Consider the following 22,240-nt stretch of genomic DNA (forward strand, 5'->3'; position numbering starts at 1 on the left):
GCAGCTGAAATGAAGGTCGGGCGGCCGCCCTTGTAAAAAAGCGAAGCTAGGCACTGGATGGCATCTGCCATATATATTGTGTAGAGCATTCACAAAGTACAGCAGTGATATGATCGCACCTTTACAACTACACTAGTAAAAGTATAGGTAATATTATAAACGCAATTGGTGTTCGATTGGGACGAAAACTTTTGTCTCTAGTAATATTACTGTCACTCGTTTTACTTGATTGCTGACATTCAAAACATATCCAGACATCACTTAATGGTTCAAGTGCAGTATATTATGCTGGCATTTTGTCTCGACACTACTTGATTTCAGAAATTCACAGAGTATCTCTACACATTGTTGAAGGGGCTCAACTAAGTAGGTTTAAAAGTGAAGTATTTTTATGCCGGCATTTTGTCTAGACACTCGTTTTACTTGATTTCCGACATTCACAGCGTAAATGCATAGCCTATAACATTTTAAATGTTGTTTACCGTGCAGCCTCCTATTCGTATGAGGCGTAACACACATGTTATCTGGTAGGCTGGCGGTGGGAGATACGGTATAGCTTATAAAACAAGATTTCCATAATTTGACCTCTAGTGACCCCAAATGGACTTGGACCTCTAAGACCCCCATTGTTTTTGATGGAGGTGTGTATAGCCACGTATAAGTAGACTGACCTGTTTTTATCATGCCATAGTGTTATTGAATACAAATGGTGGGTTGGGCCATTTCTATTGTAACAGCTAGTTCTGTTTAGACTAACAGGCAGAAATCTTGTGAACTGAAGTCATCGAAACCTCAATGCATTTTGCATTCTGGTTTACATTACGCGGTTGAGCAATTTTGAACAGCGCCGATGGCAACAACGTAAGTTTAGAAAACGACGTATGTTTAGACAACGGAAGTTAAGACATCAACGTGAGTTCGAGCAACAACGTGGTAAAACCACTGATCTGTACACTAACAGATCAGTTGGTAAAACAGCAGCAACAACTTTAGTTTAGACAACAACAAACTTAGTTTAGACAACGAAATCAGTTTTCCCTTTTCGCGTTCCATACAAGTGACAGATCACCATCTAATAGCTAATTGCTTTGCAGCAGTTGTCAACAAAGATCACATGACCAAATTTTTAGTTGTTCGTTTCGTTCTTGTTATGATCTAAGTGCTTTCAGTGAAAATAATCAATCATATTCCTCTCTTGCAAACTGGAACACAACATTCTGCGAGAACATACAGTTTTCATTGTTATGCTGACTAAGGCGACGATACGTATACCAAGTTGTGGGGAATACAGTACTGCACTACAATACACGCGCTATGAACTTTGGGGCTAAACAGAAGTTCCAATCTTTGAAAATATAAGAGAATATCACTCTCATACATGGTAAGTAACCTACCGATTCAAATGAATTTGTTATAGAAAGTTAGCAGTTAGTCCTGGCGATTAATTCAACACCGTTTAATTCATATATCTTAGATGGTGCTTACGTATCCTAGCTATCAGTACTATACATAGCTATAGACCTAACGTTATAGGCTTAGTAGTATAGTGTAGTACTAGGATAGTGGTCAACATATGTTGGTGTAATAAACCTGCTTGAAATTAGTAGCTTGTTGTAAAATAAGTTAAACACGAAATTAAAAAAAAATATGAATAGCCAAAGGGTGCTAAGTATATAAAGACCGTTCAGAGATGAGCAATGGAAATATGCATAAAATACAGTGTCTGTGGAAACATGCTCCTAACCTCCATGCACGCGAATGAGTTTGTATCGTAGAATCTGTGATATACGTATTGCAAACTGTTAATTGCGACCTAACGGCTAAAAACGAAGATTCCATATGTATCATAGGTACTAAAAGGATAAAAAACTATACATTTAGATCATAACAATAAAGATCCAACTATCAACTGCGTGATTAGACTGATTCACTTTACCGTCCCTTTGTTGACTGGTAACACTATAATCTACAACTTCAGTACAGACTAGAGTCGTGGCTGCGTATCGTTCCGTAAGACAAAAAAAAAGCGGTAAGGAGCAATCTATAGTTAACATTTAGATTAAGTATTTAAACATTAAGTTCCCTTAGAGGCGGCAAGAAGTTTGTTCGAACCAGCTACGTTTCGTTGGGGGACGGCGAGTCCTGTAAACACTATCCGCTACACTCCCACTGCGACGGAAGGTGTAAACTTCATAACGACCGGCTGCCCATCTTATTTCCCTGCACTGGTTGGTCTCACGGATTCTGCTGTTGTGTGTTCTTTACCATTTTGTGTTGTCCTGTGTACAAACTTCTTACAAACAGGTTGGAGCAATTACATACGTGTTTAATATAACTCCTGGTGTTCCCCTTCTTTGTGTTCTCCCCACCCCCACTGTTTTTTCCATCTCTAGATATACCTAGTTGTTAGAAGCCTATCCCAGAACTCGAAGCAGGGCCGTCGTTACAAAAGAATGAAAATAGACAAACGCAGTTTTGGCAATCCATGGAGTTGCAGATCTTATCCCAAAATGTTGTCAGTTTAATAACAACTATGATGTCATCACTCCGGAGGCATATCGTCTACACACTTACCAAGTTTGAAGTGAGAGAGCGTTCCGTTTTCGAGTTCGCGAAACACCTTTTCGAACTTTTGAACTTCCTTGATCTCATGAACTTTGACATATTTAGGTTAAATGATACGCTCTAAACACTGTAGTCATTAATTCCTACATTGGCATGGACCTTTCCTTTTACCTAAAATGGCCACCTCGGGATTTGTCCTTTGTGTCATTTTGGTATGCACGATATGGCTATAATGCTGTTTTTTACTTTCTTTAGTTTACATTTGATCTCTGACCACTGATATTAGGACCCGTCATACGTAAGATCGCTACTATACAGGCCTTTAAGGTAAATGTGAGAATAATTACTTAGGTCTGGATGATAATGATGTTGACATTTACTTTTTCTGTGTCAAAACTGCTCGGACCCTGGCTACTATTCGAACATCTACAGCTAGATTTTTAAAAGTTGTTCCGTGTAAACAACGGCAAGGAACAACGAATCCTGCCGTCTTCGTGTATATGTATGTATATTGTTTACAGTCCTGATAAACCACCTGCGTTCCAGCTGCACTTAGATTCTTTTGAAAGAAAATTTTGAAATTGAAAGTTGAACCACTTAGCTATATTCATAGTTCGTGTAGCTTCACCAGCCAACCATATCCATACTTCGCCCATATCAGAAGTAAATTTCTGAGATGCAAAACAAAGCTCATTAAGAACAGAAAAGAGTTTTAATCCCTAAAATAACATGGTTCACAATGCATTCCTAGTATTTCAAGGGGAAGTATGGCGCGAGAAAGCGGAATATATTACGTACATGAATATATATGCTTTACTTGCGAAATACATTTCAAAAATACATTTTATAAATTTGTATATCTATAAATAATATATTTCCTGAAAATTATATTTATACCCTAATATATATATATATATATATATATATATATATATATATATATATATATATATATATATATATATATATATTTATATATTCGGTTAATAAAAATGTATAAAAATAACATACAAAACTGTTAACAAACTGCTTACATACTACCAATAAATAGCCTGTGTAAGAGTGTAAAAGTAAGTGTGCCTGACGTTTCGATACTAGCAGGATCCTAGCAGAAGAAGATCCTGCCAGGATCGAAACGTCATGCCCTCTTACTTTACAAAAATAAATATATTCTCTGACAGCAAAAGGAGTTCTTCCCAACAAAAATATATACATTCTGTAACAGAAAATATATGAAAAAATATGTGTATATTATCTGACATAAAATTGTGTTTTACAATATATATTTTCATTCACTGAAAGAAAACATACATATAACCTAGACCAAACAAATGTATACGCTGTTAGTGCAAAGGAAATTCTTTACACATGTCGCTTAATCTTGAATCAGTCGGACATGTTACCGTAGTCCAGCGCAGACTAGTTTGTGCCGCGGTAGTCCAGTAGTACGGCCCTTACTACTAGATCTACGCTTCAGTACAGTACTCGGTATAGACACGCCATGGTCGAATACTCGGAATTCAGAGGCATGAGGCAGCAACTCGAACGGCTCTCAAGTCAAATGAAGCAGGTGGTGGCGAACACTTCGCTGAACCGATTGACACAAACCCACTACCATCACCAGCATCTACAACCCAACCATGGGCGTACTGATCGTCTAACTCCAAATCCAAGTGAAAGGGAAGCAAGTCCGGCCTGTACCCGAGAATATCGTAATTTATCATTTTATACTTACTAGGCCCAACGTCAGTGCTCGGCCAAGGCACGGCTTCAGTACCCAGCAGGAATTGACAGGGTTCTTTCGACCTGCAAGGAAGACAGAACCGGTGTGTTACAAAGGCGGTAAGGTTCACGGCTATTTGAGCCGTATCAACGAAATGGTACGTGGGCCTAGGCTTAAGTGCATGTAGCCTATGCGTCAATCTTGAGTTATTGTTACTCGTAATAGGCCTAAGTATAACCGCTAAGCCAACCTAACTCAAGCCTATAGGATTCAGGTTAGGTTCTACTGTTACAAGTTGCTCAGTGTCAAGCCTCAAGGTCTGTTTGGGCAGGACTGCTGAGTTAGGTGGGATCATGGGTATTGTCAAGAGTTGTTAAGGGTCAAGGGTGGTAATCTCTTTGTGTACAGTAGTTGACACCGGAGGGGTGTACTGTAAAGTTGTAACCCAGCTGTACCGTAAATCTAAGTTCCAACCCTACAATTACCTTGTATATTCCATATAATTCATTTTTGTAGTAATTTGTAACAAAAGTTCTCTCTGTCAACCAATCGATCTCAGTTCACCATCTATTATTTTAATAAGACTTTTTATTATGATTTGAATCACGCTCTAATCCCAACATCTCTGGTGTCTGTGGATCCCTGTGCCCCACATTTTGGCGATGTCGGCTGGATTGAGTGTTACTTTTGTATCCACGATATCTTAAGCATAAATCAATCAATTCAAGACCTTTGCACTTCTGTTCAGCGATGTTAAAAAAATTGTACAATCTTGGATCCCATTTTTTTCTCATACATGCAAGGAATCAATATGCCACTTGGCATCCTTGTTTGTTAATGGGCGATTTTATTGATGCTATAGGTACTTACTATTGTACAATCTTCAATTCATAATTTCCTTCTGGCTTGCTTGCATTTTTTTTGCTTTTATTTACGTTTTTGAATAATTGAGTGAACATGGTAATTGCATTTGCCCATCTATATGTGAAAAAGGGAAATGAGAAAACGTAAGCCCTCTTGACATTTATTTATAAACATGTAAGCTGTATCATTTATTTTTGAAGGATTTTGATGGATATATCAGACTCAGATACAGAGGGAGACATTTTTGATGATGAAGATGAAACTCCCCGTGCAAATGAAGACATTGGTAAGTGACTATAGTTCTGATACTCGTTGTTATATGTCCATTAAATATTAGAAGTATTTGCACATGTGTGCACGGCATTCTCTTGCGATGTCTATGTTTTATTTGCAATATTTCATTCAGAGAGCCAGAAGGCACTATGGTTTTATTATGTCAGTGTTCATACATTTGTGCAGCAGGGAGTTCAGGAAGACATTGTCATCTGGTTCGTTTCTCCGCATATGAAATTGAATAGCCTGAAAAATGTCCAGAAGCAGTAGAAAATGCAATACTGAAAGGGCTGTCTTCCAAGTGAGAAGCCATCCGTGTAAAGTGGGAACATAAGGGAAAAACAGTCAATCTTTTCCACTTTACAAACAAATGCTGACACCTTTATTCAGTGAAAATAAAATAAAACGGTTAGCAAACTGCTTATCCACTTGAAAGCCTGTGTACGAGAATGTGTAAAAGTAAGTTGGCCTGACGTTTCGGATCCTAGCAGGATCTAATCATCGGGAGAATTCGTCCATCCCTTAACGAGGAGGTAACTAAGTCTCTCGTCCATTCGCTGGTTACATCTCGTCTCGATTACTGTAATGCTCTCCTGAATGGAACGTCATGCTCCTCAATCAAAAAACTACAGAGGGTCCAGAATACGGATGCCAGAATTATCACCAGAACCCGTCGTTATGAAAACATCACTCCTGTACTCCGAGACCTGCATTGGTTGCCAATTCATCGCCGGATATATTACAAGCTCTTTCTGCACGTTTTGCGTATTCTTCATGATCAATCTCCGAGTTATATGACTGATTTGGTGAAACGCTACACTCCAGCTAGGGCATTACGGTCCCAAAGTCATCTTTCTCTAGTTATTTCTCGTACTAACAAAGTCACATATGGATATTGTTCCTTCAGTGTAGCAGGTCCTAAACTCCGGAGTTCTCTTCCTCGTTACTTGAAAAATGTCACATCTATTGACACTTTTAAAAAGCATTTAAAAACTTATCTTTTTAGGTTTGAGTATGGGCATTAATCTTATTCGTTGTTTTATTCACATTACTGTGCCCATTTTTATGTATAAGTATCTTTTTATGTTCTTTATTGCGGTTATAACCCTGTCTTATATCCTTTTTTTACTTTTACTGCTGTTGTTATTACTTTTAGGTTTTCTTAAGTTTGGTAATTTTATATTCCAGTAATTGGTTCTTTTGTACAGTGCTCTTGAGCATGTTCTATTTCATGATAACAGCACTTTAATATTTGGTATTTATTATTATATATATTATATATATCTTCTTCAGAGCCTGAATGACAAGTAACACACAGGCTCTCTAGTGGATAAGCAGTTTGCTAACAGTTTTATTTTATTTGAGGAATAACATTGTGAGCATCATTTGGCAGTCAGGGAAGTCTAACCTAAAGCACAAATAAGGCTTTATTTTAACCACGACATAATGCATACAGTGTGACAAGGTATGATTGATTCGTAATTTGTGACACGCTTTTTTGATGTTTAAAATAAAGAAGAAATATACCCATTAACCATATGATGACTATGCTGAATTCAGACCCATCTCTTGAACATTTCTACAACAAAATTATTCAATCATGCAGCTAAGTACTTAACGTTCTTTACAAACAGGGCAATTTAAGATGTGAAAGATTCATGGAGGCTTTTAGTCATTATCATATAGGGGAAGTTAATGTCATATATTCATTTTGATAACAGAAAGGTAATTCTCAAGCCCTACATTGTTGATTTTTCTGTACTACAGCAAACAACAAATGTAACTATAAGGTTTAACTACCAATCACTGTCATCTGTCTATAACATCTCTGTTCTGAATGGATTTGTTCCCACTCTCTCGAACTGGTGCTTGCAAACCACACACCTCACACGTATGAGATTACCAGTCACTCAGATCTGATCAGTTGTGATGATTGCTGATGCTCATTGTAAGTATGAAAATGTTGGGCATATGTATCCAGTACACAATATCGTACATAAGGGAAACTGAATGAAGCATAAATCTTAACCATGTTGAATTGTATGAAGGCCTATACTAAGTCTTAGCCTAGTGTATAAGTAGTATTGGTATGCTGTGTAGAGTAGTCTAACATTATATCATGCTACCAACTAACGTAGGTAATGCAAGCCTATTTCAGCCAAAGGGTTAACAATTCATTGTATATAGAAAATCTGCCATGGCTCTTTGGGTAATTGTTTCATACCCACGCGCTTTATCTGGACGCCATGACTGCATTACTGCTGCTGTATGTATTGTTACGCTATGTTACTGGTTACTGTTAATCCGGCTAGATACAGTAGGCTCCACTGTCGATCGTATCGTGATGTCGCAAAACCACTAATTTTGAACTGCTTTTCGGTTCTAAGCAATTAAGCAAGTGCATTTGCACCGGTACACATGTGGCCATATAATGAATAACCTGGTCACTGAAGTTACTGAACAACAAAACATTTCAGTTGGCCCTTACAGAGCTCCGTACGTTGTATAGCATATATATTTTCTTACAAAATATATTTTTTTCACAGAATAGAACTTTGTTGTTAGAGAATTTTATTTTTATTACAAAGGAATACAAATGTTTTTTTTTGCACAGAATGTAATTTTTTCTAAAGAATATATATATTTTCTGTCACAGAGTTGATATATTTTGTTAGGAAAATATTTTTCTGTCAGAGAATATATTTACTCTTTGAACAGGATATACAAATATTTTACAGAATATATTATTTCTCTTTAGAGAATAAATATATTCTTGGCATAGAAAAACATAATTTTTGTGCAAGAAAATATGTATTGCTACAAAATATCTATTGGAAGAAAATATGCCCGTATCCTTAAGAGGATAAATAAACTCTTGGCATATAAAAATAATTGTGTTATTGAAATATATTTTTACAGGATATTTACTGTAAGAGAATATATGTTTTTTGTACAGAATACATACTTGTTAAGATAAAATATTTCCTGTACGCATGGAGAATATAAATATATATATTCTTTAAGGACATACAAATAATTTTCAGAGTATATATTTGTGTATACAAATATATATCTATAAATATGTCTAAAATGTATTTTTCAAGTAAACAATGTATGTATTTTTCAAGTAAAGCATACATATATTTGTACGTAATATATTCCGCTTTCTCGAGCTATAGGCAAACGATCTTTGCTTTATCAGAATTTTGTAAAATTATGGATAAACATCAAACTTAAGACCTGTCCTAAAGAGTCGGCGTCAATTAATGAACAAACAAATCTCTAACAGTATATAAACTGATCTTTCCTACCGCTGTGCTTATATTTACTTTCTTAGGAACAAGGGAAAAGTTTCAGTTGCTGTGCTCTAACTATTAAAATTTAAGTTTTTTTTTTCGCTTGTTAATCTCATTTACCCAGTTTAACGGCAAAACTCTTAGTAGAAGGTGAGGATACCAATAACATCTTTTTCTTATTTAGCAATCATTACATAATTATTCCATACAGAACAAAACAGCGGAATCAATACATCACTTTTAGTTGTAATAGAATTTTCTTTTCTCCATGCTTTTGGCCGTTGTTGTGTTTGTCTTCGTCTTGCAGGGGCTACTAGAAATATAGAAGTTCCATTCTTTGTCATCTTGATCACGAATTTTCGATTAAGATAGAAAGAAAATTATTAGCCAAAAAAAAAACCCACCGTTAACTCTCTCTTAAACAACAAAATGTTACGTAAGCTTCCTCAAAGAGAGATAAGGATAAACCAATGAAACAAATGAAATCTGCTGTGTTCACACCATTTTTTTGACTGGAAATTGGACGACTGGTCCTGTATCCTTCTTACCAGTTACTTTTTCGAACAACAGTGTTGACTTATTTCGCCTCAATTACATGCCAAAGCATTTCTCGCCTTAAACAGTTGCTTCGTATTTGGTTACAACACAACTAACTCCAATTGGCAGGATTAATATGATAAAATCGTTATCGTTGTCCAAGTAGTGTTTAGTTTTCAGATCCTTCCGGATCATCCAAAGTCTTTCTTGAAAAAAAAAACCCAGAGATAATTGTGTTTAATTTCATTTGGATCGGAAAGCTCTAGTAAGGTTTAAGCGTACCACGTTGTTCAACCCTACAGATGTGGGCGGTCTAAGGGCGACAACACCCTCGTTCCTTCGTTTCAAATTTGAAATGTATTTGGGTTTTAACGGTAATTGGATACAAACTCACATGATTGGAAACTCTTAAATTTTAGGTATGGCGGTTCCTTGTTCATTTAATATTAAGTAAGAAGATATTGCTGTTGATAATCCTTCATTTTTAATGTGTTTGGCGCCTGGGCAAAATTTTGCTTTTCGGAGATCTGAAAATCATTTTAGTGAAGACATTTTGTGGAACAATCAGTTTTATTAAACGGAATAATAACACTCTTTACTGTAGAGACAAAGGTGTCCTTAAAGTCAGAGACCTGCTCGACCACTGCAATCTCCCTTTGTCATATATTGCTTTGGTGGCAAATATTCCTCTGAATAATGTTTATGTTTTGCTTTCGGCCATCTCTCGAAATTGTAGGAATATTGTGTGTACTAATATTGAGGAGACTTGAAGTCCTCCTCTTGCCCAAAATGGCATTAAAGAGGACTTTCTTTGGCAACATGTGATTTTAAAAGTTTGATTTATCTGTCGTTATGTTAATATTATTTTGTGATAAAAATTTTTTTAAAAAATGAGATGAAATGAAATGAAATGGTGTTATTAATAGCACATCTTCCTGTTAATTTATAGATTATTGCTTCAAGTAGATTCAAGGTGGAATCAAGTTTCTTAATTAAATGATAACCAATGGCATCATACTAGTTGCTACGCAGTTCAGTATTTGGAGTTTTGTTTTGTCCATAAAATATTTGGTACCCTTATCAGTTCCTTTATTTGATCAACAGAAATGATACTGCTGTCTGTTATTTTCGGTGGGAGATCCGTAGAGACATTATAAGATCTCTTTTGGGACTGTGATGCCAATTATCATTTCTTGTTAGATAAAGAAAGGTATTTTTGGGCATGAATTTCTTTTCAACAAGCGATATATTGTCTTTGGTGATTGTCTAAAGAATACGCATCCATATAATTTCCATATTTTCAATTAGAAGCATGTTTTGTTTTGTAAAAAAAATGCTTAGCAGCGACCCTCTGTAAATTTGTTTCTGCACAAATTAAGGCTTATTTTAAAATAAGAAAAGTCCCATTTCTCTCAGCAATGCTCATATAAAGTATGCGGAATTAAGACGTTCATTTCATTGTACAATGCTACTTGAAAAAGAATTTGAATTTTTCTATCTTTGTAATTTCTTCCTATGCATGAAAGTTTATAAATCTTGGAAATGCAACTCCAAACAATAAGCTGATTGATATAATAAGGAACAAATTCTAAATGATTGACTTCTTGCTGTTAAGTTGCGATGATGTCCCTTGATCAACATTGCAAACATCACCAACCCCCCCCCCCCCAAGAAAGGGTCGATCAATTAAAATGATTTTTACAAGATGATATAATCATTTCGATTTGAGAGGGGAACCCGCTCCCTTTAGACCCCTCCCACAGGTTCCCCCCCCCCCTCCCACTTTCAACATCAAATCCCGCCCTTGCAAGTTACTTTACATTAAGCATTTGGAGTAAATCAACCACAAAAAGAACGTTTACAGGATATAAAAATTCGTCCACAACTGAACCATCAAATTTCCTTAATTTAAAAATAGTTATGAAAGTGAAAAATAAAATAAAATAAAAACGGTCAATAGCGTTTGTTTATATTATGGTTTGAATTTGTGTTAAACCGGTATGAAATTGAGTTTCTTTGTATTCTCCTGTTTTACACAGGAATCTTTTTGAAAAATGTGAATTACTCATCACCACTTATTACCAGACTATTATGTTATGAAAGATATCGAATACTGTACGTTACTGATAGTTTGAAGTATACGACTCGACGATTACTGTTTAGACGTCACCAACACCGTGCTATCTATAATATATATTTAAAAAAAGGAACAGTCAGGAGCGTTTCTTTTCAGTTTCATAGTTTCATTCCTTTTTAAGTTTCAGATGGAATTTACGAATTCATCAATTATGGCAACATTCGAGACTGCAACCATACTTGTCACATCTTTCAACACCACCACACACTCTGGACCGAGACACAACGAGACGCTTTACGATTTGCAGTGTTTGCTAGGTTCGTTCTAGCATTTCTTGGAATGTTAACCAACAGTGTGGTACTCATGTTACAAATTAAGTACAAATTATTTTTAAAGACAAATTATATTTTCGGTGTAGGTGTCAATGTTTGTGATCTAATCTCCGCTTTCGTTGCTGCTGTAGAAACTTGGTATTATATTAGCTTTAGGGGACGCGAAACAGCTTTTATTTACGTCATTGTATGCGCTGTTGCGATCAATAACAGTGTATGCATGTGTGGTGTAGCAGTTGATAGATATTTAGCTTTAGTCGTCATGCCGTTCACTTACAAAAGCGTCATAACTTTGAAGAAATATTTGATCGTACTTTTAGTGTCACTTTTGGCATCCATCGCTTCTGCTTTCGCTTTGACTGCAGCAATTTTAACCTCTGATCTTTCAAGGACGCAGATCCTTTATGTTATTATTCAAACATCAACTGTTATTCCGGTCGTTCTGTTATACATATTGATAGGTCTTTCCCTCAGTAAATCACACAGAAATGTTGAGTTGTCCAAAAAAGAAAGACAGAAAAGAATGCACCAGACTCGTAGAATCATTAAGACATTTTCATTCATGCTTGCGACTAACTTTTTCTTCATTTTGCCTTTGTGTATTAGCAATGTCTATCAGCCTTTGCTACCGCCCGATGAGAGATTCAAAATATTTTGGGTTTTATTCGTTGTGAATATTTTATACGATCTCACTGTGATGAACTATGTCATTAATCCTTTAATATACTTCAAGATAATATTAATACACTTCATTCAGTTTTCTTTTAAAGGAAAGAAATCGAACACAACAGAAGCGAACTCACGCGGAAATGAAATTACATCTGCCGGTAGCTTATCGGCTAGTAAGAGAATGCAAAGGGATGCCGGGGTTGGGAAGTAGCTCTTCTTATCATATCTGGTGCGTTGTGGTTCAGTTTTATCCTTCAACTACGTGAATAAATGGATGATTTGATAAGATTCCGCCATGCGGCATAATTGGAAAGATTGGTTCCTGTCTTAATTCCAAAACTTAGATTTTGCTAAAGGCTTATAGTTCCGGTAAATACCGTAGCTTTAATGATTCGTAAAATTACCTCAGAATACACACAGATGTTTTCTTCTTTCAGGTTTGCCAATTTTATCAGTTTTAAGTGGAGTCTGTGTTGATATTATTTTCTGTACAAAACATGGGGGTAACGACAACTGCTGCTATTTGTCAGGAGTACAGAAGTATGTGAAGGTATATAATGGACACGCGAGGCTACCGTACACCACTGTAATAGCCTAAACTAAATACAATTCAACAAAATCCGGCATTTGTCACTACATTTCGAAAGCAGTGACTTTCTTTAAAGTTTTCTACTTTATTTGAGTCAAAGTATATACACACGATGATGAGTGGATTTTAAAATGTAATAAAAAGTAATGTGCTAATATCAACTCCTCATCACAAATTACTTCCAATAGTGGAATAGTGCAATGTTCTGTAATAAAATGGCACTCCTGAGTTGTCCGATAGTCATGTCAGATAGTAACAATTAAAACATCAGTTCAGATAACCATAAGCTGGGATGCTAGGCTACACGTAGGTAGAACTGCCATGAGTAGGTTTAAAGTCATTTATAATGACACAAAAACCCAACCATGTATTCATCGATATATTCAGCATATCTGACAAATATCGTATTACAGAACAACTCTCCAAACCAGCTAAGAAAAAATATTGCTCCATTTGGGGGATATGCTACTTTAAAAGTCGTGCCTGTGGGCTGTCACTAATGACACTATGATATGAAACTGTTAATAATTTCTCTTTGTTTACTTTTCATATTTCATAGTTAAATGTTAACAGTGTTGACAATGAAAGCAACGCAATCATTATGTCATGTTGACAAGTTTCATATCGTAAATGTTTTTATTCAAATGTTGTGAAAACCATCTCCATTTCAGAAAATAGACATCAAGGCAAAAGCAAACAAACATAGAGAATTGAAGCATGATGTGAATTGATGATGTCACATTTAAACTTGGTTTAGCTTTTATGTAAGCACGAGAGAATGAGAGAGCTTTATGTGCAAGCACAACCGGCTACGGAATGACCGTATTTCTGGGATCGTAATTCCTAAAATAGTATGAGTATCTTTTTCAGATAATTGATATTTTAGTGTAAGTATTTAACACCACGTTTGCATAATTGTAAGTTATCTTTCAGTATTTATTGAAAATGTTCAGGTTGCCCTTGACGTCATGATGAATGTTACTAAAGTTTTGAGTAAATTAATCTGTTGTATTTTGGCATATATTACCAGGCGCCCGCTGTTGCTGCCACACTGTTTCATTGTGCTTCATTACAGGTTCCGTTGTTCTTGATAGTTTTTGATATTATTTATTAATTTTGTGTAACCATTCCTTGGTATTTTGGAAAATGTTAGTGCTCAACGGACCTATACTATGTGGTTTCAGTAGCCTATTAGGCCTTTACCTGATTGTTTATATTGTAAACCTTGGGCATCTGAATCTTACTGTTTCATCTCTCACAACGGTATTACCCTCATCTGTTCTTGGAAAGGGCAACCTTGACAAAAGCTGTGGTATGTATCACTGCCCAGACATAATTCCTGATCCTATGTTTCTGTAGTACTCTAAGAAGAGTCTGAAACAACTCTGTAACTGGACGAAATGCATTAATCTGGGAGTGACTCAAACCGGGGGATCTTATGTTTTGAAGGCACCGGCGTTAACCACTAGGCTAACTCACCATATACCGAAGAGGATACCTTTAAGGCGGTTGTACTGTCGTCAGTGTTAAGTCCAATTGGAAATTTCAATCCAACAATCCCCCACATTTCAAAACGTTTGAGTTGTTAGATGCTAATATTCTTATAGTGACCCATGTATTTCTGACTTGGTCAATCAAAACAACAGTGAACTGAAATATATTTGGCCTCACCTATCACGAAATCCTTTTATCGATAAACCACGGGCTGAGTGGTTTTCCGAGCAGTTACAAAAAGTGCGTCGTGACTTGCGTAAATTGTCCATCGTGATTTTTTTCAGAGCTGCCCAAGCCCAAGATTCATACGGCAAACTGTGGAAAGACACCCATGCAGATTATCAACGTGACAGAATAATGAACGCAGACAAAAACATTGTTAGTGTCATTGACAGTTTAATAGGTTCAAAGAACTTAATTAACACTAGTTTGCCTCATGTTACAACTGTGAAATTCTCCGATATGTTCGCTAAATTGTTTCAGACCAAAATATTCAAAATCAGAGAAAGTCTCCCACTTGTAATGCCCATTGACCATCAGCAGTCAGTTTCCTTAAGGTACGACACGTTTGATCCTGTCACACATGAGTTTGTTACCAAATCTGATCAATGCGTGGCTACCAAAATCTTGTGTTCTGGATCCTGTTCCAGTCACTCTGCTGGATCATTGTATTGATGAAGTTGTCCCGTTTGTAACTGAAGTAATTAACTTATCCATGCAAATTTCCCGAAACCTACAAACAAGCTATAATCCGTCCGCTGCTGAAAAAAATGTGATCTTGATAACAACTTCTTTAAAAACTACCGGCCGATATCCAATTTAACATTCCTTTCTATGCTTATTGAGAAATCTGTGTTCAAACAACTGAATACGTATCTAAGGTATAATGACATTATGCTAAATGTCACTCAGCTTACCTGGAGGGTCGTGGTACGTAAATATTTGCTAATAGAGTTATATATGAGTTAATATAGTTATAATAGAGTTATATATGTTGAAACGACCATTTCGTTTTGTTATTTCTGTTTTATTTTAATTTTAATGTCAAATTTATGTTCAAAGGTACATCACACTTGAATGAATGATTAAATTAAGCTTTTTCAAGGACTTTTTAATGCATAAAGTTGACTTTTTAACCTTGTAATTTCATCCATTAACCTTGTTGGATGATATCACCATATAATATTACCAGTGGTTTCATCTTCTATTTGCTTTGTAACAGTACTTCAATCCATTTCCGAAATGGATGTTTGCAAAAATCATTACTGTTAATGAAATATTATTATATCCGCGATACATTGTTAATGAACCTGATATCTATCTTAATATGCCTCTATCTGTTTATCTGCATATGTAACGGTATATTGGAGGAAAACACTTTTGTTGTATTCTTTCTTCATTTCTTTTTGTTTTTTTCTTTTGACATGTTTGATCATTTCATTTAATCCAAGTTCATTTCGAGGAGGATCAATATTAATCCCTACTTTGCCACTTTTATTGTTTTACTAACAATTGTTGTAAAATTATGTATCCAATAAAACGTTAAAAGTACTGTTTCAATTTCTTTATTTTTAAAGCCAATGCAACGCGTAATATTGTCGCGTGTTTTTACTTACAACAGCAGCTACCACTTTTGCAAATATCAAACTTGTTCGATGTTATCAATTTTAATTACTCATGCAAATAATCTTTTCCAAAGCTATGACAAAACTTCTCTGATCCAAAATGGTTAATTTCACAAGAAATCACTTTTTTTTTGTATATTTAGAACAATTTCCTTTGATCGCCAACTTAAACAGTTCATTTCTGTCGGTTTAAAGACTTCAGTAAGGTAACAAAAATAATGTTTGATTATAAATAGCTACAAATTGAGTCACCGAGACTGAGTGTAAATGACATCTGTGAGAAGAAAGAACTCTGAGAAGTAATTGTTAAGTGGTATCTCAAGATTCACCACATGTGAAATTTTAGTATGTACTACGATGTGTAACTAAATAACAATCATATATCACTACCAATATCATATAACAATTAATTATTCACTCAGTTTAAGGACAGGATTTCATGAAACCTTGAACTCAAAGTAAGTATTTCACCAAACTAGATCTTTATGCGAATGACTTCAGCAAGTCCAATCGGAGGAAAATGCCATATTAACACATACCACAAGAGCAACGATATTTCTAATGTGTGTGGCGCCTGGACAAAATTTCGCTTTTTGGAGATCTGAAAATAATTTTAGTGAAGACATTTTGTGGAACAATCAGTTTATTAAACTGAATAATAACACTATTAACTGTAAAGACAAAGGTGTCCTTAAAGTCAGAGACCTGCTCGACCACTGCAATCTCCCGTTGTCATATATTGCTTTGGTGGCAAACATTCCTCTGAATAATGTTTATGTTTTGCTTTCGGCCATCCCTCGAAATTGTAGGAATATTGTGTATATTGATATTGAGGAGACTTGAAGTCCTTCTCTTGCCCAAAATGGCTTTTAAGAGTACTTCCTTTCGCAACATGTGATATTTGAAGTTTGATTTATCTGTCGTTATGTTTGCGTTGTATTGTGATAAAACAAACAAATACATGAGATGCACTGATGTTAATAGCACATCTTCTTGTTAATTTATAGATGATTGCTTCAAGTAGTTGCAAAGTGGAATCAAATGTCTTAACTAAATTATAACCTATGGCATCATACTCGTTGGTACTTTTTCTTTCTGTTCGAGAAAGTGTAGTTCAATATTTGCAATATGTTTTGTCCAAATAATTTTGGTACTTATCAGTTCTTTTATTTTATCAACAGAAAGGATACTGCTGTCTGTTATTTTCGGTGGGAGATCCGTATTGAAACATTAGAATATCTCTTTTGGGAATGTGAAGCCAGATCTAATTTCTTGTTATATGACGAAAGGTAGTTTTGGTCATGAATTTCTTTTCAACAAGCGAGATATTTAGTTGGTTATTGTCTTCAAAAGACGTGTCCTTATAATTTCCTTATTTTCAGCTAGAAGCACTTTTTGTTTTGTAAAACAAAAACAGCTGAGCATCGGTCTGTAAATTTGTTTCTGCACAAATTGAGGTTTATTAGATTTATTAGAAAAGAACTTTTTTTCCCCCAGCAATGTTCATATAAAGTATGTGGAATTAAGACGTTCTTTTTATTATTGTACAATGCTACTTGAAAGAGAATTTGAACTTTTCTATCTTTGTAATTTCTTCCTATGCATAAAGGTTTATAAAATTGTAAGTCCTTCTTCTTTATGATAATTCAAAATGCATCTCCAAACAATAAGCTGATTTATATAAAAAAACTAAATGTTTGAATTCTCTCTGTTCAGTTGTGATGACGTCCCTTGATCAACATTGCAAACATCCCCCAAAACGGGTCAAACAATTGTTTTCAAGGTGATGCCGTCATTTTGATTTAGAGGGGAAGCCCCTCTCCTTAGACCCCTCCCCTTACACCCCTCCCCACTTTCAACATCAAATCCTGCCCCTGCAAGTTACTTTACATTCAGCATAAGAAGTATACCAACCACAAAAAGAACGTTTACAGGAAATAAAGATGCGTCCCCAACTGAATCATCAAAGTTTAATTATTTAAAAATAATTATGAAAGTGAAAAAAAATAAAAACGATTAAATGAGTTTGTTTATGTAATGGTTTGAATTTTGTGTTAAACCGTTAAGAAATTAAGTTTCTTTATAATCTCCTGTTTTTACGCAGGAATCCCTTTGAAAAATGTTAAACAATCATCACTCTCACCACTTATCACCAGACTGTTCTTAGATGTCATGAAAGATATCGAATACTGTACGTTACTGATAGTTTGGAGTATATGACTCGACGATTACTGTTTTGACGTCACCAACAAAGAGTTCATCAAACATGGCAACATTCGAGACAGCAACCATACTTGTCACATCTTTCAACACTTCCACCACACAATATCATGCAGACGCTCAACCACTCTGGAACGGGACACAACGAACCGCTTTACGATTTGCAGTGTTTGCTAGGTTCGTGCTAGCTTTTCTCGGAATGTTAACCAACAGTGCGGTACTCATTTTGCAAATCAAGTACAAATTATTTCTAAAGACGAATTATATTTTCGGTGTAGGTGTCAATGTTTGGGATTTAATCTCCTCTTTCGTTGCTGCTGTAGAAACTTGGTACTACCTTAGCTTTAGGGGAAACGAAACAGCTTTTATTTACGTCATTGTATGCGCTGTTGCGATCAATAACAGTGTATGCATGTGTGGTGTAGCAGTTGATAGATATCTAGCTTTAGTCGTCATGCCGTTCACTTACAAAAGCGTCATAACTTTGAAGAAATATTTGATCGTACTTTTAGTGTCACTTTTGGCATCCATCGCTTCTGCTTTCGCTTTGACTGCAGCAATTTTAACCTTTGATCATTCAAGGACGCAGATCCTTTATGTTATCATTCAAACATCAACTGTTATTCCGGTCGTTCTGTTATACATATTGATAGGTCTTTCCCTCAGTAAATCACACAGAAATGTTGAGTTGTCCAAAAAAGAAAGACAGAAAAGAATGCATCAGACTCGTAGAATCATTAAGACATTTTCATTCATGCTTGTGACTAACTTTATCTTCATTATGCCTTTGTGTATTTGCAATGTCTATCAGTTTTCGCTACCGGCCAATGAAAGATTTACAACATTTTGGGTTTCATATGTTGGGAATATTTTGTACAATCTCACTGTGATGAACTATGTCATTAATCCTTTAATATACTTCAAGATAATACTAATTAACTTCATTCAGTTTTCCTTTAAAGGAAAGAAATCGAACACATTAGAAGCGAACTCACGCGGAAATGAAATTACATCCGCCGGTAGAAAGACAATACAGTGATGCCGGGGTATGCAAGTAGCTCTTTTTAACATATCTGATGCGTTCTGGTTCAGTTTTACCCCCCAACTACGCGAATAAAAAATAAATCGATGCTTTGATCAGATTCCGCCATGCAGAATTGGATCGGCTGATACCTGTCTTCATCCAAGGCTTATGTTTTTCTTAGCTTTAATGATTCGTAAAATTGCCTCAGAATCCACACTGATGTTTTCTTATTTCAAGGTTGCAAATTTTATCAGTTTTAAGTGGAGTCTGTGTGGCTATTGTCTTCTGTACAAAACATCGGGGTAACGACAGCTGTAGCTATTTGTCAGGACTACAGAAGTATGTCTGTGAAGGTTTAATGGACACGCGAGGCTACCGTATATTACCATAATATCCTAACTAAATACAGCACAGCAAAATCCGACATTTGACACTACCTTTCGAACGTAGATTGGTTCAGAGATTAGTCCAGCTTTTATCGTGACCTTCCTTAAAGGGTTTTACTGAATTTGAGTGTATAAACACGATGATGAATGCATTTTACAATCGTGAAAATGGCACGCTGGACGTAGAACAGCGACAGTTAGGGAGTTCAGACTCCTAGGTCAAAAGACATTAGAATTACTTGGGCAGTTCTTACCCTTTTCTAAGTCGTCACGTTAAGAACTCATAGAAAATTTACATTCAATTAAAACATACACTAATACGGTTGTATGCTATAATATCAACTCATCATCACACATTACCTATAATAATGGATAAGTGCAATGATCTAGTTTACGTTTTTCTTCAAACTCCTAACAAAATGGCACCCTTGAGTTGTCTGATATTCATGAGAGTTAGTAACTATTAAAACAGCAGTTCAGATAACCATAAAGCACGGAAGCTAGGCTACACGTAGGTAGAACTGCCATGGGTAGCTTTGAAGTAATTTTAAATATTAGCATATCAGAGAGATATAATATGAAAGAAAACTCTCATAAACAATTAAGAACAACATTGATCCGTTTGTGGGATATGCTACTTTAAAAGTCGTGTCTGTGGGCTGTCACTATGACACTATATGATATGAAACTGTTACTAATTTCTCTTAGTTTGCTTTTCATATTTCATAGTAAAATGTTAACAGTGTTGACACTGAAACCATTATGTCATGTAATCAAGTTTCATACTGTACATGTTTATATTCAGATGTTGTGAAACCATCTCCATTTCAGAAAATAGACATCATTCGCAAAAGTAAACAAACACATAGAAAATTGAAGCATGATGTGAATTGATGATGTCACATGTAAACTTGTACCAAGTGTAGGACTTTGCGTGTGATTGAGCATTGCATCTGCGATATCTCTCACATGAAATAAGATATTTCTAAGCTATTTGAGAAAGTTTTTCAACATACAGTTATCTCTTACACTTACTAGTGTTAGCCGTCTGTAAGGTGTTTACTCAAAAAAATAGTGAATTTTGTTACATTCATGCAGAAATGACAAATATAGGATATGATCTATTTTGTGTAAGAACGAGAGCCAGACAGATAGGGGGAGGGATTTGTGTGCAAGCACAACCGGCTACGTTGACTTTATATCTGAGATCGTAATTCCTAAAATGGTATGGGTATCTTTTTCAGATAATTGAAATTTAGTGTTAGTATTTAACCCAACTTTTGCATAATTGCAAGTTCTCTTTCAGTATTTATTGAAAATTTTCAGGTTGCACTTGACGTCATGAAAGATACTTAAGTTTTGAGTAAATAAATGTAATTGTTGTAATTTTGGTTTCGATGATAATCTTCACTTTTGTAGTCATGCCTGCGGATGTGCGTGTGTGTGTGTGCGTGTCTGTGTGACGCCTTGCTTGTAAAAACGACATCTCAAGAAAGGAAGCTTGTACCAGTCTCATATTAGGTGTGTAGGAGTACCACATTAAAGTCATATTATGGGCGAGGTTTATTGGGATCCCAACGGAAAATATCTTGGAGAAAAACAAAGTTGAAAGTTGCAAATTTTTCGATTTTTATGCCACCATTGGAAGTAAGATTTAAATAGATAAGCTAGTCACGTATGTCATTATGGCATAGTCACCAGGTAAAATTGTGAAAGCCTTCTAAACACCATATCTCTAGAAGGGAAGCTTGGACCAATCTCATATTTAGTACTATGTAGTTTTGACACGTTAAGTGCAAAAAGCCTTTTGTTATTGACAGAGAGCAAAGGTCATTTGAAGTCAGCAGGGGTCAAATTGTGGAAACCTTGTTTTATAATCTACCTTGGACTGAGTATTCTGATTATCAAAGGATGATAAAAGTATATGTCATAATTGCTTTAATCCTTCGACCATTCCTGCAAATATGGACACGATCAATTTAACCCTTTAAGGGATTTGTTCGGTAGCAGTCAGTAAATGTAACACGACGTACGCAAAGTACTCTACATTGCAACGTGGAAGCCCTATCGCACTATTTTGTTTTGTCAACTCTATAATTCTAGATATGGTTCTGCGATTGTGATTCACTGTGTAAACTGAATCACAATACTGGATTCGGGTTGGCTGTGACGTCATTACGACACAAGGTCTTCAAAAGTAACTCTGCTTTAATAATCATGATGTTAACTTTTCTGTTAAAGCATCATGCAACGTAGTTTGCTTAGCTGCCAAGTTTTCATTCAACTGTTTATGTTTTGATGATAGACATTGTGTGAATAAATGATTTTTACATGAAAAAGAAAACTAAAGACGTTTTTGTACTCATTTTATCATCATGCTGTTAACATTCACACAGTGGTCTTAAAAAAAACAATTATAGTAACAACAAGAATATCATCGAACCTTCTACATCAGTATGTTGTTGCTTTCACCTAGGTCCCCTCTCAATGACACTCCCCGGAAGCTTTTTGTAATATGTGGTCTTCAGACGACGATGACGATGATGATGATGACGATGACGATGAT

The 22,240-nt window shown here is 35.6% G+C and overlaps 1 long non-coding RNA gene across 2 annotated transcripts; it reads left to right on the plus strand.

Moving 5' to 3' along the window:
* Positions 1–393: 393 nt before the first annotated feature.
* On the plus strand, positions 394–21,997 carry LOC139981434 (uncharacterized). 2 transcript variants are annotated; one of them, XR_011797841.1, is made up of 3 exons: positions 394–1,381; positions 17,226–17,333; positions 18,149–21,997. It is a non-coding gene; the product is annotated as an uncharacterized lncRNA (long non-coding RNA). The 2 variants fall into 2 exon arrangements; XR_011797842.1 differs by lacking the exon at positions 394–1,381 and adding an exon at positions 11,601–11,652.
* Positions 21,998–22,240: the final 243 nt, after the last annotated feature.

The sequence above is a fragment of the Apostichopus japonicus genome, chromosome 15, assembly GCF_037975245.1.
Source record: "Apostichopus japonicus isolate 1M-3 chromosome 15, ASM3797524v1, whole genome shotgun sequence".
Lineage (NCBI taxonomy): Eukaryota > Metazoa > Echinodermata > Holothuroidea > Aspidochirotida > Stichopodidae > Apostichopus > Apostichopus japonicus.